The sequence below is a fragment of the Pleurodeles waltl genome, chromosome 1_1 (genome assembly GCF_031143425.1).
Source record: "Pleurodeles waltl isolate 20211129_DDA chromosome 1_1, aPleWal1.hap1.20221129, whole genome shotgun sequence".
NCBI classification, from domain to species: Eukaryota; Metazoa; Chordata; class Amphibia; order Caudata; family Salamandridae; genus Pleurodeles; species Pleurodeles waltl.
The window spans coordinates 202,182,427-202,204,280 of NC_090436.1; the positions used below are offsets into that span (position 1 = coordinate 202,182,427).

General features: G+C 45.2%; 1 protein-coding gene across 2 annotated transcripts in view; it reads right to left on the bottom strand.

The window, feature by feature from the left end:
- The window catches only part of C1QTNF3 (C1q and TNF related 3), a 686,748-nt gene extending 666,833 nt beyond the window's left edge, over positions 1–19,915 (bottom strand). The window contains exon 1 of one of the 2 annotated variants that reach the window (XM_069220626.1): positions 19,857–19,915. The gene's annotated coding sequence lies outside the window, so the exon portion shown is untranslated. Of the gene's footprint in view, positions 1–19,004; positions 19,133–19,856 lie in introns of those variants that run through there. The other variant, XM_069220618.1, reaches the window with a different exon arrangement.
- Between the last annotated feature and the right edge of the window lie 1,939 nt (positions 19,916–21,854).

Here is a 21,854-nt window from a genome sequence, read left to right on the forward strand (position 1 = left end):
CACAGTGCTGCCGGCACACATGGAGGGAAGGATTATTAAGTTTGTCTAGGGCTGGCCCGGGAGCATCTCCGCTACGCATTCGCCTTCATTTCAACATTTGGAGTGTAAATAACCATGAGAAAACTGTGCAGGGAGGGCATGAGTTATAGTTACCTAACAGCATGAGTTATAGTTACTATAAATGCTGAATTTATATAGTTTTTCTGTGTGTAAAATATGAACTTAACTGTAACGTCCCTTTAACTTTTGTTTTTTTTCAGTGGAAATCTATATATATATATATATATATATATATATATATACATACATATATATATACATACACACACACACACATTAAAAAAATTAGTAAAATATAAAAACATGTAACAAACCAATACCAACCTATATGCGATATACATTAAAATTTGTATAAAAATAAACCTTATAAAACAGTAGTCCTAATTAATATAGATAAAAAAAATATGTAAGTAATGTTAAAAAATGTTTGCATACAATGCACTTGTGTACAAAATGCATATGTGAAGAAACAAATATGTAACGTGTTAAATATAAAAGAAAAAATGTGACATTAAAATGTATAAATAAAAACACACTACAAAATGATTAAAGTTACTTTAAAAGTTATAAATGTGTGGCAGGCTAAAACAATATTATAACGTACATTTTTCTACTAAAACAAATATATATGTATAACACAAATATGAAAAAGTTTATTCAACAACTTGGAAAAAATTGTTAATAAAGTATATGATAAACAACAATTTGTAATTGTATTACTTAAAAAACAAAACCTACACCACAAACAACTACAACTAGTAGAACTCTAAAACACTTCACCTATCTAATACAAATACAAACATTACTCAAATAAATCAGTAAGCAAAACTCCAAACAAACTGTAATACACTTAAAAACCTACAACATAAAATTATTTCTTATTTTTAGATCTGTCAACCTTAGGGTGGTGTTACGCTTTGCCTTTATCCTCCATTGTTTTTACTGATCTCGTTTTAGGATTCTGTGCAATTTACCACTGCTAACCAGTGCTAACGTTCATGTGCTCGCGCCTTAAAACATGGCAACACTGGTGTATCCTCAATTGGCATATTTAATTTACTTGTAAGCCCCTAGTAAAGTGGCACTACATGTGCCCAGGGCCTGTAAATTAAATGCCACTGGTGGGCCTGCAACGGTGATTGTGCCACCCATTTATGTAGGCCTTTAAACATGTCTAAGACCTGCCATTGCAGCTTGTGTGTGGTCATGTTTAAACCGTCAATTCGACATGGCAAAATAAACCTTTCGCCTGGCTCAACCCTTCCTTTTTAATACATTTAAGCCATCCCGAGGGTAGGTCATGGGAGGCCCAGAAGGCAGGGTACAATGGTTAACATGTCCTGGTAATGAAGACATCTTAAGTTCTTTTTCACTACCGCAAGAACTATCTCTCCCATAGGATAACATTGGAGTGGATTCATTACATTTTATAAGTGTAATTTCAAAATGGGAAGAGATAATGTCTTCAAGTGTGTTGTCTCTGGAATCACAGTTTAAAATCCTAGCTTATGGTGAAGTTAGATTTTAAATTGCAAATCTATAAATGCCACTTTTAGAAAGTTATGAAACACAATAGGTGCCAAAACTGAGAAAACTTTTACAACAATATTACTTTATATTCGACCACACGACTAAATCAGGGCGATTTCCATGCACCTTGCAACATACTTCACACTGCATTTATTGACTGCACTGTATTAGACAGAGAAGACGAAAAGAAGCATTATGTTAACAGAAATGATTGGTAGCCTGCTGCACATAAAACATACATGGACACTTTGACATAAATCATAAAAATGCCAAAAAATTACAAATCATGTAACGAACAAACAAATGTATCTCAGTTCTGGAATTATATTCCCAATAAGGGCATTATTCTGATTATCCTAGAGGCCCTTGGCAAATGGGTAATCATCAGAGGGAGCAACACCAAACAGAGTTCAAAAGTGGGTGAATGCCAAGGATAATGTCTGTGTTATGCTTTAGTCCAATATTTCCTGTATGCCCAATATTCCCTGTATGCCCATAAGGTCTTTAAAATAGTGCTCTCTGGTGTCAACAATTCAAGGGTTTATCTTAAGGACACAAAACTGATGGGCATTGTAAAAGAAAAAATGAATAAGAATACCAAATTGCACATTAACAGTTTTGGGCACTCAGTTGAACAATGATGTTTAACACACTTCACTTTGTGACTTACAATTACTTTTTAAAAGAAGTCCATTACTACATCTGTGCATAAGATCTATAATAAAAACAGTGTAAATCTATTTTTTTTTTAAACTGTGAAAAAAGAACTGATTACAATTGTGACAAAATTAAATAATAAATCTTATGTCCAGAACATATCACTAAAACACAATTATAGCAAATATAAAATCTGTAACCAACTCACAGTAAAATAAAAAGGTACAACTTAATAAATATGAAATACATTCCAATGTCTGAAAGACAATTTCAGATATCTTTATAATTACAATAAAGCATTTAGGAATTTGAAAAAAATATAACAACTAAATCAAAAAATAACTTATGTAAAAATCAATATATGAAATAACATATTGACTCAAATCAAACTTCACTTTATTTGCCTTATTTGAGCCATAAAATTACAATGGAAAAACACACACCATTAATAAAAACAAAATAAAACACAGCAGCAAACAATGATCAGTATCTTAAAATTACATGAACAAGCTTTTCATTGCCAAACTGGTGCAAATATGTAAAAGCAGCAACATGCAATTTAAAACCCAACACCCGCAAAACAGGGCAGAGAAACTGTCTTCTTTGCGCAATGTAAAAAGTGCAAAATAACGTAAAGAGAATTGTGTCTGTTCTGACCGAAATTCACAACGGCAAACAGGAAGAGAGTGAAACCATGTGCTTTTATATGGAAAAGCCATAAAAAAAGTGATTGTTTGGAGACAGAACCTGGTCAATAAAAACCTATGACTCTCATTATCAATGATCTGCAATTAAAGTGCCTGAAATGCTAAAGAGCCACTGGGGATGCTCATGATATCATTCTGCAAGATGTCAACCCGGTGCTTACTTCTACATTGCATAAAAAGATCCTTAATTTGCTTAGATGCATTAGAAGCTAAACTATCAGGGTCATGATAAAAAGCAGGTCTGCCAATACTCTCAAAACTTGTTTTTATGAACCTCAGTCAGGGGCTGTCTAAGCATCTATCAAGATTCATGCAATCCATGATTATGGTTCTACACAGCTGCACGTCGGGGTTGGTCCATGTCCAATACCATAATTACAAAGGCTGCAGCCTAACTTAATCTGCTATGCTGGGTATCCCCGCTTCATCTTGACAGAACTGCGTGGGAGTGGACTGCGAAACTGCCAACATTCTTCTCAAAAAGATATTCTCAACTGTTTCTGAAGTTCTACAATTTACATACTCCCACCCCAAATGTAGAAACTGGTACACATTTACTTTTTAAAAGGAAAAGGATTTCCCTCCACATCTTGTGGCCCAGCCACCTAGAAAGTCTGAAGACAGCATCTGACATTGAAACTGGATGATTCTCAAATTTAATAAAAACTTATAGTTAATACCAACAATAAAAGGAATGCCCAAATACATAAAATGGGAGACTTTCATAATCTCCTCACAGCCAAGTAAAAAATGTTCTTGTTTTTGACAATTTAGATCCACACTTCATCACAAAGGACTTAGTGCGCTTTAAATTTGTTAAAAGCATCTAAAAGAAACTTCAGCATATTTGGTGTATGTGCTATAAGAACAGCATCATTCACATATAGCAGAGCGAGGAGTTCAACTTAGGAATATCTCTTGTTCACTGCAACAATTAATCACCCAAAGAATTAATATAAATAATAAATAAAAAGGGGGGCAAGACACAACCTGGTCTCAGCCCCCCTGGGTGAGAAAAACTCCTCTGAAAGATCCACAATTCCACTATAATGCACCTGAGCTGCAGAATGATCAGGAAGTCTACACAGAAGGGAGACAAAGGCACTGTCAACATATCTAACATAACAGACCAGAGCTTTGGGCATCCTACAGAGCCGAAAGCGCTAGGTAGGTCCATAAATGCAAGATGGGCGGCGCCTTTCTTAGCCAAGGTGTACTTCTGAATGATTAAGGAGCTATTTAGGGACTGCTTGGCAGTTCTCAAACCTGGGCGAAAGCCAAACTGTTGATCCGAGAGAACCTGTGTCTTTTACAACCAGGTTTCCAATTTAGAAACTAAAACTCCACCTAGGATCTTAACCGTACTGTCTAATAAGGATATAAGATGATACCAGTGAGGTAGACTCTCATCTCCTATTTTAAATCTAGGAACTATGATAGCCTCCTGTCAAGTTTCTACCAAAGGTCCAGTTATAGCTAAACAGATAACATTTAACAACACAGGGGCCCAGAACTCAGGAAGAGATTTAAAAACATCTGCTGGGAGTCTATTCGGCCCTAGGGCCTTTCCTGAGAGACAGCTCTTAATAGCTGTAGTAACATCAGAGACTGTAATGGCCGTAGAAAGTACTTGACTTGCATTCACTCCACAAAGAATTTCCCTATCTAGGCCCTGATGGAACAAGGACGTTTTCAGACCAAAAACTTTAGAAAAGTGAGCCACCCAATCGCTGCTAGAGATGACACATTCGATTGTGGTGCTACCTATCTCAAGGGGTTGTAAAAATTAGCAACCTGCCAGAATCCTCAGGAGTCCTTCAGAGCACTAGACTTTTGTAAATCATCCCATGCCTTTGCCCTGATTTCGGCATTCCTGGTACATACAGCCTCCTTATACAATTTCCTTGCCTGGGTTACTTCTGAGTTATCCCACGGGCATTTCTTCAATGCAAGTTTTAAAAGCTTATGGGCTTTAGAACAGGCCCTATTGAACCACTTTGGGCTAACTCTACACTTAGGGGGCACTTTGATCAGCTTCTCTGCCATACAGTTAGATGACCTTTCAAAAGCGGCTATAACATCTTGGGGGTTGGGGACCTCCTGCAAAAATATGTCTGTGCCTCAATGATCACACAAGACCAAGGTGCTCATTTCAACATCGGCGCCCTGAAGCGGGGTCCGAAGACTGCCGTATTACGAGTCAACTATGGAGTTCTGCCCATAAACAGGCAGAAATCCAACACCGTCGGCCTGACCTATGGTGGGTGAAAGGTGGTTCCACTGCCAGCACCGCCACGGCGCAAGGACTCCACCCACTATATTACAGGAAGTAATATGGCATGCTGGTCCTTGCAAGGTGGTGCGGCATTGGCAGTGGAACCGCCGACATCCACCCCCTCCCGGACAACCACCTCGACATGGGCTGCTGTGCCGCCCAGACAGGTAGGTGGACTGACCGAAGGGGGGGTTGTGTGGTAGGTTCATTTGTGTGGTTTGTGCGTGTATGTGTGCGAGCATGTGTGTGTGTCAGAATGTGTGCTTCATGTGTGTTTGACTATGCGTGTGGTATGTGTGTGTGAATATATGAGGAGGGTGGGGTGTGTATGTATGCGGAGGGTGGGGGTGTGTGTATGAATGCATATGTGTGTGAGGGGGTGGAGGGTGTCTATAAGTGTGTGGATGTGTGGGGGGTGCATGTGCCGGTGACTGTTGCAAGTGTCGCTGGGTGTGTTACCACCAGGGTTTTCGTGGCAGGATGAATGGCACGAAAACCCTGGCAGTTTGCACCCTCGTAATATGGCCGGCGGTGTGAGGCATGCTGCCAGCCTGGAGAAGTCCCCCACCGGCTGCAGCAGTCCGCCCGCACTGGCAAGACTGGTGGTGGTGTGGCTGTTTCTAGTTGGCCACACCCCTATGCTCATTATGCAGCAGTCTTCACTGCTGGTCATCCCGGCACTGGCAAGACTGGCAGTGGTGTGGCTGTTTCCAGTTGGCCACACCGACATGCTCATTATGCGGCGGTCTTCACCGCTGGGCCGGCGGCGGTGAGACCCCCAACGCAGTCATAATGAGGGCCCAAGTCCATAAAATTTCTTGCTACTACTGTAGTCAATCAGAGGCTGAGAAATACTATGGTTCTCCATAAGGGTGATTAGACTAGCGTCAACAATAACTGAACTATGGTCACTCAGACATAAAGCCTTAACTTCACATCTTACAACTATAGGTAAAAGCATCCTAGAGATGAACACGTGATCTAACCATGAGTGTGAGTTATGGCCCATAAAAGTCGGGAGTTTAGGCTTGCTTGACTGGACATAATCTAAAAGTGGTATCAAAGTTTCAGCAAGGAGCACCATGTTCTAAGTGTCCTCATAAGCAGTATGTTTGAAATGTGTAGTGGGATAATTAAGCTCATCATCAATACCGCATAATGAAGATTCTCCATAAACACAAGTTTCAATAATAAAATCTCCCACCGTAGGAAGTTGGCTCTGTATATACTATCTCAAAGTGAGAGATAGTGTGCACAGAGTCCAAGGGTTCCCCTTAGAGGTTGATAGTGGCAAAATTAGATAATACTAATGCTCTATTTTGTGGTAGTGTGGTCGAGCAGTAGGCTTATCAGAGGGTAATTCTGAGCATTTGTTGTACACACACAGGCACTAAATGAGGAACACACACTCAAAGACTTAACTCCAGGCCAATAGTTTTTATTTAGAAAAATATATTTTCTTAATTTATTTTAAAACCACAAGATTCAAGATTTGCGGTATGTACATAAAATGCGAGGTATTTCACACAGGTAAGTATAGAACGTTGATTCAAAGCAGTAGTACACACAGTTTTAGTTAAAGTGGCAATAAGCTATTTTAAAAGTGGACACGGTGCAAAAATCAACAGTTCCTGGGGGAGGTAAGTTTGGTTAAGTTTCTCAGGTAAATAAAGCACTTACACAGACAGTCTCCTGGGCATAGGCAGCCCACTGTTGGCGGTTCAAGGCAACCCTGAAGTCACTGCACCAGCAACACAGGGCCGGTCAGGTGCAAAGGTCAAAGGAGGGCCCAAAACACAGGTGCTCGGGTTCCAGTCTGCTAGCAGGCAAGTACCTGCGTCCTCTGGGAGCAGACCTGGGGGTTTTGTACAGCACTCAGGGTGACACAAACAGGCACACAAAACACACCCTCAGCGGCACAGGGGCAGACGGGTGCAGTGTGCTAAGTAGGCGTCGGGTTTGCTATTGAAAGTAATGGAGGGACCCGGGGGTCACTTAGGCGATGCATGCAGGGCACAGGGGGAACTTCTCGGGCCAGCCACCGACTGGGTTAAGAAGAGGGCCGCCTGCTGGTCACTCCTGCACTGGAAGGTTGTTCCTCTCGGTCGTGGGGGCTGCGGGTGCAGTGCTTGGTCCAGGCGTCGGGTTCCTTGTTACCAGGAAGTCGCAGTCAGGGGTAGCCTCTGGATCCTCTCTGCAGGCATCGATCTGGGGCTGCAGGGGGGTCGACTCAGGTTACTCACGTCATCGTAGTCGCCTGGGAGTCCTCTCTGCAGTGTTAGTTCTCTGGAGCTCGAGCTGGAGGCATCGGGTGCAGAGTGAGAAGTCTCACGCTTCCGGCGGGAAGAGAGAGTTCTTTGGAAGTTGCTAAAAAGTTGAAAACTGGTTGCTGTTTTTGAACAGTGCCGCTGTTCTAGGGAGTTTCTTGGTCCTGCGGGTTCAGGGCTATCCTCTGAGTCCTCAGAGGTCGCTGGTCCCTGTCGGATGTGTTGCTGTGCAGGTTCTATGGGTCTAGTCTGGAGACAGGCCGGTAGGGCTGGGGCCAAGTCAGTTGGTGTCTCTGTCATCTCTGCAGGGCTTTCAGGTCCTTCTTCTTTCTTCAGGTTGCAGGAATCTCATTTCCTGGGTTCAGGGTCGCCCCTAAATACTAAATTTAGGGGTGTGTTTAAGTCGGGGCAGTAGCCAATGGCTACTCTCCGAGAGGGTGGCTACACCCTCTTTGTGCCTCCTCCCTGAGGGGAGGGGAGCACATCCCTATTCCTATTGGGGGAATCCTCCAATCTCAAGATGGAGAATCTCTAAAGGCAGGAGGCACCTCAGCTCAGGGCACCTTAGGGGCTGTCCTGACTGGTGGGTGTCTCCTCCTTGTTTTCCTCATTTTCTCCTCCAGCCTTGCCGCCAAAAGTGGGGGCAGTGGCCGGAGGGGCGGGAGTCTCCACTAGCTGGGATGCCCTGGAGTGCTCTAACAAAAGGCATGTGCCTTTGAGGCTCACCGGCAGGTGTTACAGTTCCTGCAGGGGGAGGTGAAAAGCACCTCCACCCAGTACAGTCTTTGTTCCTGGCCACAGAGTGACAAACCCCATGTGGCCAGAAACTCGTCTGGTTGTGGCAGGCTGGCAGAAACTGGTCAGCCTAGCACTACAAGTTGGACTGGTATTCAGGGGGCATCTCTAAGATGCCCTCTGGGTGTACTGTGCAATAAATCCCACACTGGCATCAGTGTGCATTTATTGTGTGGAGAAGTTTGAAACCAAACTTCCCAGATTTCAGTGTAGCCATTACGGAACTGTGGAGTTTGTGTTTGACAAACTCCCAGACCTTATACTCTTCATTGCTACCTTGCACTTACAATGTCTAAGGTTTTAATTAGACACTGTAGGGGCATAGAGCTCATGCACATATGCCCTCACCTGTGGTATAGTGCACCCTGCCTTAGGGCTGTAAGGCCTGCTAGAGGGGTGACTTGCCCATGCCACAGGCAGTTAGAGGTAGGCATGGCACTCTGATGGGAGTGCCATGTCGATTTAGTCACTTTCTCCCCACCAGCACACACAAGCTGTGAGGCAGTGTGTATGTGCTGAGTGAGTGATCCCCAGGGTGGCATGAGACATGCTGCAGCCCTTAGAGACCTTCCCTGGCAACAGGGCCCTTGGTACCAAGGGTACCATTTACAAGGGACTTATCTGTATGCCAGGGCTGTGACAATTGTGGGAACAAAGGTACAGTTTAGGGAAATAACACTGGTGCTGGGGCCTGGTTAGCAGGGTCCCAGCACACTTTCAATCATAACTGGCATCAACAAAAGGCAAAAAGTCAGGGGGTAGCCATGCCAAGGAAGGCATTTCCTTTCACCCACCCAAATGTGAACCACCTCTTTTCCATGACAGTTCAATATTTTGTGCAAAGAGTTTTCCAAATTATTCACAACCCCAGTCTTTGTGTGATCAAAAATGCTATAATATTCACCAAATCAAAAGGCTTCTGTAAGATAAACAGTAACACTTGATAAAAAGAGCAAGTAGGTTTCACTTGCACAGAAAGGCCCCCCAAAGCAATCAAAACAAAAGTTTCAATACGCCCCTCGGTTCGCCCAGCTACAGAAGGAATGGTGGGCACATTGAAGGTAGTAAAACAGGGGCGTGGCCTGATCGGCAGTGATGGCGGACGTGTAATCGATCCACTCCGCTCGGGCCCGACAATTATCCTCACCCTATAGCCACGGCGGGAGTAGGGGACAGCCCTTAACTACGGAAGCGGAAGCCGGCGAGCGATGAGGAAATGCTGGGGAGAATCAGAGCGCACCAGCGGAGGAGGGGGACAGGCTAAACGAGGTGCAGGCCACACAGTGCGCTGATGGGAGCGCCCCCCCAAGACACATGGTCCAGTTGAGTGCAACATGAAGGCATAAGCTGGCGGGACCGGAGACGTGGCCTGCGTCGTGCAGAGTTTGGACATGAACCCACCTTGAAAGCACCCAACTGGGGGCCATAAGTGTTGAGTTGTTGGGGATTGCATCCTAGTAGTGATTACCCCCATAGAGACACTGGCTACAGTGAATATGCTCCTACGACCTGAAAAGCCATGCTAGAGAGAGGAGAGCGGCGACCAGTGGTGGATCCCCACTGGCGGTGGACTACCCCTTGAAACTGGGTGCCCCTGAGAACAGATACTGCAGACACTACCAACCCCCATTGAGGTTGCCTCCAGACCGGACGCATCACTACTAGGGAACAAGGGAAAGTCGCAGGGGAGGAGCCACAACGGCAACAGGACCCAGATAGATGTGGCTGAACCAGTGCTACACTCCTTACAGGTCACGTTGGACAAGATCCTAGGACTTATTGAGGAGTCCAAAACTACACTCCAGCGGGAAATTGGACAGGTATCAGTGGAACTGGGCCTATTGCGATCAGACAACCAGAAGCTAGCAGATAGGGTTCGGTAAGGATTTGGCCCCAGCACAACAAGAGACTCAGGCCACCATAGTGCAGCTGATGGACCCTGTCCACCGACTGGAACGCTGGGCCGAAGATGCCAAAGGTCGGAACAATATGCGAATAACTGGATTACCAGAAGGGGCCGAGGGTACTGACGCGGTGACCTTTCTAAAAAAAATGGCTATGGCAGGAGGTCACCCCAGGACTACTTACCCCTTTCTTTGCCTTGGAGAGAGCTCACTGGGTACCGTCAAGGCCAATTGCCCTGGGACGGCCCCCACGAACAATGGTGGCTATGCTGCTCCACTGCAGAGACAGGGACATCCTACTGCAGCGAGCCACTGAAGCTGGGCCCTTCAGAGTGGACAAAGGAACAGTGACCCTCTTCCGGACTTCACAGCGGAGGTACAGTCCAGATGGGCCTCCTACACAGCGGTAAAGAGGGCAATGCGGGATGCGGGCATCCAATACTCCCTTCTATTCCCAGCCAGGATAAGAGTAAATCTGGAGGGCCATACTACCTTCCTTCAAACACCTGAGGAAGCCTGGGAATGGCTGGAGGCGCACAAAGCAGGGAGGGACCCCGGTGCCTCGATGGGAATGTCATATAAGCAGGAACACAGGAGAGTGAGGAGACAGCGGAACAGATCCCGCCCAAGAATAAGACCAACTCCAGCACAGAAAGAACTGGATAGGCAGGCTGCCTTGGAGGTGGTAGCGTCACTAAAACAGGTGGTACCAGCTGGTGAGGTCAGAGGAGGAGAATCTGATCATCAAACCCACTCCACAGACTCAGATTCCCATCACTCTGATGAGGCTCCAAGAGTGACTCCCCAAACGGCGGATGATTTGTGATGAGCTTCAGAGGGGGCACCAGTCCCTCGTCCGGGGCTTGTGTTTGACATTGGGCCCGCAGCGGCTGCGGTCCCCCACCCAGATTCTCAACCACTGTTTACTGAATGACAAGAAATCTATATGACGCTGCGTTATTGTTCTGTTTGCTTTGCATATGCTGGACGACTGCCTGTTGAAGTGTTGCCCTGGGGAGTGGGAGTTGGGGATTGATGATTCTTTTTTCCAGAATGGTGGGATTATCTACAGGCAGTAATGACTTGAATGGGTCTGAGAGAGAAATGGATACGATGGGTTGAGCTGCTGTATTGTCTCCCAGTGGCGAGGGTGTGGATGGGCGGGGTGGTGTCGGCCACTTATCTCATATTCCATGGTACCAGACAGGGTTGCCCTCTTTCACCTTTGCTGTTCGCACTTGCCATCGAGCCTCTTGCAGCCCAGTTCTGAGTGGAGTGGCGTGGCAGAGGAGTGCCCTGGGGTCGTGCGGAGCATGTCATATCGCACGCAAACAACCTACGAGATGGCATAACGAGAGTTCACTGGTCGCTTACTCTGCTTGAGGGATTCAGTAGCCCATCCGGACTCCGAGTAAACAGGAGGAACACATAGACCAATCCCATTGACTGAGGGCACGGAGCATCCCTCCTCCTGTCCTGGTGATATTCCTTGGTCCCCCTTACTTTCAAATATCTGGGCATACAGGTCTTCCACGATCTACGTGACCTTCGCGACAGGAATCTTGGTACAGCACTCCAGTCCTTACAATTCTGCGTGGCGTTTTGGCGCTCCCTTAAACTCTCAATGATGGCCTGAGTGGCATTGTCCAAAATGATTATATTACCTAGCCTACTATATTACTTCGCCAACCTCCCGGTGGCCATACCGACAAACTAGTTTAAGGACCTGACTGCGCTCCTTAGAGAGCTCCTGTGGGATGGGGGTCGTCAACGGACATCTCTCTCCACCCTTCACCACCCCACAGTAGAGGGTGGTTTAGCAGTCCCAGATTTTGGATTATATTAGTTATCATGCCAGCTCCAGCTAGAGCTGACCATATCCTGCGATGAAATAAAACCTGACCTCCTACTGGCTGGCATGCTCAACGCCAGGAATGTCCTGCCTAAGCAGATCATTATGCCGATGGTAGCCCTCTCTTGCTGGAAATGATGTCTGAGACACACTGGACTGACAGTGGCTTACTCCCCTCGGGTGCCACTGACTGGAATACCGCTGGGGACACCGGGTTGCACCCTGATGCGAAGCCAAATGAGGGCTTTGACCCAGGCGGGAGTACTGAATTTGGGGGACCTCTTCCGAGAGGGAATTCTATGCCCCTTCACGGAATTGGTAGAGGAGGGAGCAATCCCAGGGGGGCAGTTCCCAATGTATTGGACACTGATTGTCGCTGTGCGGACGCTATGGCCTACAGTGAACGCAGAGCCAGAGACACATGCCATATTACATATTCTACTGACAGTGGGGGAGGACACTCATTTGATCACCAAGCTCTACAGAGCCCTTACTGAGGCTACCCTGGTGTCCTTACAGACTCTATGATGAAATGGGAAGAGACAGTGGGCAAGGACTTGACGTACGTAGAGTGGCAGAGAGCGCTGGCATACCCCCATAGAGTATCCAGAAATACACGCTTCCGGTATATCCAGTATAATTATGTACATAGAGCATACCTCACCCCACACAGGCTTAGAATAATATACAGTGGTGAGCCTAGGTGCTGTCCCAGGTGTAAGGCTATAGACCCAGACTTCAATCACATGGTCTGGGAATGCCCAGACATACAGAGATGCTGGAGGGGAGTCTTGAGGTCTTGGGGGGAGGCATGGGTGGCTCAGAGATGAGAAGCAGGGGGGTGCAGGAACCTGGAGAGGACGTAGCACCACCAGAGAGGGACTGTGGTGATGTTTAAGGAGATGAAGAGGAGTGGGGAAACATATCTATAGTACATATGCCGGGGAGGTCCCACTAATTTCCTATACGAGGGAAGGCCAGGGCTTACTGCATCGACGCCAACGTATTTGACTTAATTATACGACCAACTTGGGGATGAACCTAGGTCTTTCCAGGAATGGACCACACTACTGCATTAGAATAGGGGACGAGCAGATGCATAATGTGACCCTCCCGGGTGGGTGATCTAGACGTATGTGAATAGCCCAGTCTCACCGTAACACAAACTATCTCTCCAGCGCACTGTTTATGTGCGTTTTTTTTTTAGATAAGTTAATATTTTATATGGTAATGCCTAAGATGACAGGGAAAGTCGGGTGGCCACAATGGAACAACGGCTGCAGGGCCAGGCAAAGGTACGATGATGTAATGTACATAATGACTGACTGTATTAAGTACGGAAGAGGCTTGAAATAATTAAGTTACTGTACATAACCCAATTGCAATGTATAAGTTCGGATTGCTGATCTGAAATGAGGGACTCATCCTTACACCAACTGTTATCCAACTACAGAAAATACCAATAAACAAAGTTTTTTTTTTTTTAAAGTGAAGGTAGGAAAACCATTGGGGTGTGGAGAGTCCACTAGCCATGTCTCTTTACAACAAATAATGTGATGATAGCCCGCTAAGTTTAACCATTCAGGTAAAATTCAATTTGGTCCGAAGACCAGCCACATTCCACAAAATTATACTCAAAATAGAAAACTGCTCTTGAGAATCACAAGTGGCTCTTATCAGAGACGCAGATTTAGGGCAGACCGAAATGGGCTCTTACTGGAAAGTCAATCTAATTGCTCCAGGAGCAACAGAATATCAAACCTATTAAATAGGGGGGGAAGTGAGAAATTATGCTGGAAATTTACAAACTCCAGGTTGCGCCTCACTGCAGGCAGATGAGAATTGTGGTCCAGTTTTTCCAAAACCCTGTATGTCCAAGGAGTATAAAAAATAAATAAAAAATAAAAACAACGTGCAAACTTTTATGGCATCTTGATTTATACAGGAGCGGCTGAGTAACCGAAGCAGACCCTCAACCACGCTTGGGGTTCTGAAGTTAGTTATCACACAGACACCAAGTGAATTTTTTGTCAAGGGACCAATCCATGAAACCCTCCTTGAAGAGATAATCTCTCTTGCAAAATTGCCCAGACTGGTTAAATGGTTGATCGAGTGGCTTACCATACAGTGCAAAACTTTATTTCTCAGTGTAGCATTTGTTTCCAACTGATTAGACAACTTTAGGAATATTAGTCAGCACAATAATATAGGGTGTACATTCTGGCGGAAAGTGTGGACAAGGTCAAAGAATGTCATTGCTTGGCCCACAAACAGTCATACTCCCCACCACAGGGCCCTTTAACAGAGGTAAAGGGATCCCTCAACTTCACTGTACCTACTATTTGATTTTTCAAGCTATCACAGGAGTTTACCAGCAAAGGATCCCTGTGCACCCTTACATTTTCACTGACCAAGTTCACTAGTGGAACATTGTGTGTAGTATTCTGACCACCCATTCTTAATGAGGACAAATGAGAAATAACCTGGGGGCCCTCCTCCTCTCCTTGGCCTTGGCCCAGTGACTGAATACCTACAGTGGACGGGATTGCCACAGAGCGGCCGTCAGTATGGTGAGACTTATCCGGACCCAAGAAAACAAGCTTCTTAAACTGCAGTTCAATTGCTTCTAAAAGGCCCAGTACAGGCTTTAACATATTATCCAAGGCAGAGTAAAAAACATCTTCAACCGAGACTGGCTTGAGCCCCTGGCTTACCACCCCCCAGTCCGAGGAAACATTGTCATCTATCTGTGAAGGCTTGGAGATAATTGCTGACTCAGTCCTCTTTTATCCCCCTTCCCCTTAGCCGAATAATTAGATACAATAACTTCAGGCATCAGGGGTAGATGGTTCTGCTTGGGCTGGGGTGAGGCATCAGACTTCAGTGTTACATAATCCTGCTCAGGCAGCCCCTGCTCAGCAGAGAAAGAATCAGGTCTTACCATGAAGACGCCAAACTAGCTGCAGGAGCATCTTGCTGGATGGGAGGTGATGACAGGGAGGAGAGGGGAAGGTGACTTTCAGCCAAAACAATCTCTTCTTTGTTAATCAAGTCAACAGTGTGGGTAAGAAATGCATCCCTGAGGCAGAAGCTGTGGAGCACTTGCAGGTTTTCCGCTTCCCCATATTACCAACATAGACTAACCCAATAGATAGTATATGGAAAGCAGAGCGCATTTTACGAAACAAAAAAATAGAGTTTAGAGGGAACAAGCCACTAAAGAGCTTCTGAATAACATCACCAGCTACAGAGGGCCCCTAGTGTCCCTGACATCTGCACTGGAACCAAGAGAACCAAGAAAATGGGTCCGGACTCATCTGGGTGCTGACAGGCACAGTCGGTCCCAACCTTGGCCCGTTCTTCGTCTGAGCATGCGCTCGGGCGTGTCCCATGCAGCAAGACCAGGTGTTTAAACGCAAGCGCCTCCAGGTGCGTAAACAACAAAGGAGCGCACTAAGCCGTTTGGTCTTCTGGGGCAGTGAATGCAGGCTCTCCCCTGGTTTTATATCCACTTTCGTGCGTCCCTCGCAGCAAGACTGGGCATTTAAATGTAAGCAACTGCAGGTGCATAAACAAGAAGGAGTGCATTCCCTGATGCATGGTCTCCTTTGGGGTGGGGAGTGAATTTGGGCTCTCGCCAGGTCCAGGTCCTCTGTCCACTTTCATGACTCTCGCACATATTTACCATTTTTTAAAATAATATACAACCTACTTTAATTAATGTTTTGTACTGCAACATAAAGAATAACAATTATTTTAAAATTAAATGTATACATTAAGAAATAACCACCTCATATAATTATAGATTTTGTATTTAAAATGTTTAAAGTATCTAAAAATAATAAATGGATTGTTTTAAAAACATTATTAAATCTGTAAAACTTTAACAATACAAATTAAATGGGAACACCTATAAAATGTCTAACTTTTTAATATAGCATTTTAAATTACACATTCAATTAAAAAAGAAAATATCCTCACTGTTTTTATGTATATATATATATACACACACACGATACCCGGCAAATTATAAACTAAACAAGTATATTTTTATAATTTATTTTTTTCTTTAAAAAAGTAACATGCAAGTTATATAAAAACAATATATTAAATGCTTTTAAAACAAAATTACAAAAAACACATGGAAAACACCAAAAGATCTATAAAAACAATACTACTAACAACCGTATTTATTACACACTATGGGCCTCATTACGACCCTGACGGTCTAATGACAGGGTCGCGGTGGCGGTCCGAGTGCCATATGATGACCACAGCAGTAGCACCATGGTCGGACTGCCAGATTTTGTCATTGCGACGGTCTGGCGGTCCTAATCCACCAGGGCAGCACTGCCCTGGGGATTACGTCCCCTTCACCACCAATTTTAAGGCGGTAACCCCACCTTGAAAAGGCTGGTGGAGATGGAGTGCAGGGTGGGGGGGGCGTTTGCACTGCCCATGCCTTGGCGGTCCCCCTGGCCAACACTGCAGACAGTGAACATTCCAACAGGTGCTGGTGCACGCTACGCACTACAGCATTGCCGCCGGCTCTATTATGAGTAGGCCATTCCCCGCAGGTGGAAACTGTGTTTCTGCCTGCTCACCCAGTGGGAAACTCATAATGGGCCCAGCGGGGAGAACAAGTACCAAGTCATGACGCGATGAAGACCGTGAGAAGTCCAAACCTGCGAGTGTGGGACCCCACATATTCTTCTGAACTCGTCAGGTTTTAATTATCATGGTCTTTGTCGCATCATGACTTGGTACTTGTTCTCATCACAGGAATCATTGATCAGTTTTCTACTTACTCTGTAGACAGATTTATTACTAATGAGAATATGGAGATTTCTTACTTGTGGACCTGATGTCGCTCTTGTGTTACTTACTCTTACACCTAACTAGCCTTGAAAAAGTCACAAATGTGATGAAACACGTGTCAGTTGCAATTGTGGATTCATATTCACTTTACTACAATGATGTCCATACCAACAATAAATTGATCTCACTACAATCAAACCTACTTGAATGGCGTTGTTATTGTGGACTGCGCGAGAGGGCTGCGGTATCTTTAGGGCCATAAAGTGCACCACAGATTGAACTGAATGACCATCATATGGAAAGGTAGCCACTGATCCTACCTCCTGGGCATTGATACTCAGGAAAATCAGAAGCCTAGCCATGGTACCAGCCCTAAAGCGAAAGAGCAGAGACCGCTCCAATGGTAACGTTATTGTGAGGTACAAAGCTGTATCTTCAAATTCAAATAAGCCGCAATATGCTTTTACAGTCTTCTTGTTCTAAAGTCTTTGAGAGTGACAAAGATCTGCAAACAATGATTTAACCTTCAATTTTTCAGATTTCCTAATTGTGAGTGGTGAACCAGGCAAAGCGGAAATGTTCAGTGCATCACAGGCTTTATGTATATAGGTCAACCATGGGGTGGAAAGTCCCTTATCTAAATTCAGGTAGTGCGTGTTGATTTCCCATTTCATGTTTGCCTCTGATTTGACCACACCATGACCCAGAATAAAAGGGGTGCCAATTTAGGCAGATCTTCAATATACGTAAACTGAGCTCCATATGTAAAATAAAGTGGGAACTCATGGGGGTAAATGCAGGATCCTTCTACAGATGCAGTGTTCCTCTATCTGAAGGGTATCTGCATTACAAAACCCCAGACCCCGTGCTCCTTAAAGAGCTGCAGAGGCACACTGAGCTTAATAGATGTTAAGGAAAGGGGGAACTGTGCCCCTTCTCGCCCCAGAAGTAAGTTAAAAATGGTCCCAGCTGCTCTGATAAGCTTTAAACAAGTTTCTAATGAGTGTGTGCTATGTCCCTCCACTGCTGAAAGTGATCCCCAAGTAACTGAAATTGTTTACACCTCCTAAGGGGTTCCCCCAACCGTAACCTTAACTAAAATTTTCTTACCAGGCCCACAAGTCAAAATGTGCAAGTTGCTAGTCTGTGAACAGGTTCAGCTCACTCATAAAGGATACAAAAGAATTCACCAATAATCGTAAGGCTCCTGTGGTTTGTGGCATCTGCATCATCTGCGAAGAGCAGTGCTGGTACTAAGGCATGTTTCATCCTTGGGATATCAATGGTGGCCATCGCCAAAGTGGAACACAGGTTAATAATATAAACCACAAAAATCACGGGCCAAAATGCAGCCTTGACGCATCCCCTGTGCAAGTGAGAAAGGATCAGACAGTTTACCTGCCCTACCAAACCTGACCCTTGCCAACAAATTTTCATGCAGTGAGTGTAGAAAATTAACGAACGCCTCCTCCACCCCTAGGTTCAGTAACAACAATCAAGGTTTGGTGTTGTTAACACAATCAAAGGCGGTTGACAAATCCATAAAAGCCAGGGACAGAGGATATCGCTTAGCAATGGTGTATTTTCCAATAATCAGATTTAAATTCAAACAGTTCCACTGTACCCAGTCCTTTTCAAAATCCAAAATAATTGGGGCATAGGTTGTTTTTTTCAACCTTCCTGGAGCTTAACCAATTAAACATCACCCGCCCAATTATTTAAACTGAGCTATCTATAAGGGAGATGGGGCAGCAACACTTGAGTGAATCATGGTCTCCTTTCTTAAAGATTGGCACAATGGTCGAGCGTGACCAATATATGAGAATCTGCCTAACAAACACATTGTTAAAAGCATTTCCTAACAATGGACTCTACAGCTCGATATTACACTCCATTAGGTCCCTGGGGACCCCTCCCGCCCCCCATTTGGGCCCGGGGCTTTACAGTTAGGGATTTGTCTAATGGCCAGGAGAAATTTGTGCAAAGTGATTTACAAAGACTGTCAATGCAGTAGTTTGGCCCCTGGCAGCTCACTAAGGCTCTCATCAACGTCTATGTAATAGATACCTTTAAAATGGGAGACCATTTTAGGTCCGGGAACACTACAACACAGAAGGGGGTTTGGTGGTGATTCCTTACCTTTAATCCTAATCACCAAGTCTCAAAAAATCCTACTGTTCTTGGTGTAGGTTGCTCATTCCAAGAGGTCTCAGTCCCTTCGATTCAAACTTTTCTTCCTCGCCCTAATGGCATGCTTATACGCCTTACGTGCGACCCTCACCTCAACAGGATCCCAGTCTTTGAACCAAAGGGGCGTCACGTGCTTGCGCATAACTAGTTGTAACAAACGTTGTCTCTCAGATTTAAAGAATGAAAATGGTTAATTCACCACATCCATGCCTTGCGCGTTGCACAAACATACCATAAAAAACATAATATGGGACTTCACCAACACGGCAAATGTGGCACCAGGGATTTTCCCGTGCCACAGCAGCCTTAGTCCAACATTGGAGTGTGCTTAATTTGTAAATAAAACATACCGATGCCCAAAGCTCTCCTCGAAAACACGCGTTGACGCAATTAAATGTGCGAGCACAGAATACCGAGCCAGCTAAATCCTGAAGCCATCCCGAGCCTCTTTAATCCATTTACAGCCACTCTTGCAGCTCTCTGCTTCCTCCTTTTGTGACACTTTTTCGTTTTTCTCTTCCTCCGTCGTTCCCATGTTGTCTTTTGCTTGCAGTAAATGCTTGAGGCAGAAAAATAAGTGCAGGCCTTCAAAAATAAGTGCCGGTGCCCCGCACCGGAAACCACCGGATCACATTAAGCACCGATTAGAGTGCAGTTCAATAGGAATCGACACCTCCGGAGAAATCAATGTATATTCACTGGGTTGGATCCCTCAAACTATAAAGCGTTATGATCACTGCATTCCATGGCAAGAGTCCCACCACACAATAACCAGGGGAAGAGACTACGGATTCTAAATACCTAATCTATAGTGGAGCGCTATCCATGCCCCCGAACGACGGCAGTGGTTTGCTATCCACACTAAACACTACTTTTGCATTCACAAGATCGTGAGCTGGCAAAAACCCCTCCAACTCATTCCTCTCCGATCAGAACTTTCCTCTTGGAAGAGCGGAGGGTCGGGACCCTGAGACTTACAATTGGACCCCAATGTGGTATTAAAGGCCCCACAAAGTAGATAATTGGGTTGATTCTGTTTACTGGACCCCATAGGCTTTAGGTCAGAGATAAAAGCTAACACAGGAGTAAAGAGACTGCAAATAAGGTTTAAAAATAATTATGATAAAAGTGACTTTCTTGACACGTAAGGTCATAAAAGTCGGATCGCTACTCTCCGCTGTTGTCACTTTTAACTTAAGGTTGATATTAATCTACACAGAACGACACTCCCTTTGGCCTTCGCCGACTGGAGGGCGTTGCTGCGCGGGGGTAATATACAAAAGCGGGGCAAGAGATCTCGTTCGTTTCCTACTGTGCAACAACTTCATTATCCACTTGTTGCTGTGACCTCCGAGCGCAAGGAGTTGTGGGGCATGGAGTCCCCTCGAGAAGTGCTGATAGTTTCTATGGGTCTTCCTTCCCTCGTAATGGCCACAGAACATATTCAAGACTTCTAGCCCCCTCAGAGATACTCTGTATGACACATCTGCAACATCTGTACCCCGCAACAGCCACATCTCCGCACACCTGAGACACCTGCATTGGCTCCCAGTCAGCAAAAGGATCACCTTCCGACTTCTCACCCACGCACACAAAGCCCTCCACGACAAGGGACCGGAATACCTCAACAGACGGCTCAACTTCTACGTCCCCACCCGCCCCCTCCGCTCCTCTGGCCTCGCACTCGCCGCCGTCCCTCGCATCCGAAGCTCCACGGCGGGTGGGAGATCTTTCTCCTTCCTGGCGGCCAAGACCTGGAACTCCCTCCCCACCAGCCTCAGGACCACCCAGGACCACTCCGCTTTCCGGAGACTCCTAAAGACCTGGCTGTTCGAGCAGCGATAACCACCCCCTTTGTCCCTAGCGCCTTGAGACCCGCACGGGTGAGTAGCGCGCTTTATAAATGCTAATGATTTGATTTGATTTGCAACGCAAGCATGCGCATTGAAGTTCCCAGTTGCCATTGCGAATTGCAGTGCACACATCCAAACCCCTGGTGAGTTACAAGTTCATTGAGGTGAGTCAGAGACGTGTCTCCCACTTCAGACATGCAGGGTAATGCAGTCATAAATCACCACCTTGCATGCATAATGCCCGGTGAGCATTATAATGTGGACAAAACCAACCGACCTTCTAAATATCAATTTATAACAATGCTTTACGTGTTGGTGTTTATTTGTTGTTCAAAAAGCATCCAGAGTTTTCGATGCAATAATTTTTTATCTTTGGAGTTTTTTGTGGCGTGATCTGGTTCGTGTTGCACCAAAACATGTTTTCATTTTTCCTTTTATTCCTATTGCTGGTTCATAGAATCACTTTCAGTTGCATTAGGTGAATTTATAATGGTTGCAGCAAAGATCACTTCTCAGGCACCAAGCTCCTATACCGGAGGACAGCCACAGTTTTTTAAAGGTCAAGGATTTTAATTACACACCAGGGGCTTGTTAAAAATTTAATTACAGCAGTACGTGTAAAGGTGTAACGCCATACAGCACTTGCAACATGTAATCATGATTTCCATTTTGGGGAGGAAGGCACAGAAACACGTACTCCGTGGCTGTGTGTGTAAAAGGCCGCTTTATTGGAACAGGTGCACTTACACATTAATTCCCCTCGGCCTTCGCCTTACAAAACTAAAACCTCACTAGACATCAAGTTCACCTAACACCATCCTCCCCCCTCCCCTACCCTCCACCTCCCCCCTCTCTTTCAAGCACCTTGGCACCCCTCTCGAGTCATGTGTATCTACTTCTCAATCCTGTCCGTTCGTTGTCATCCTGATCCTGTAAATCTCCCTAC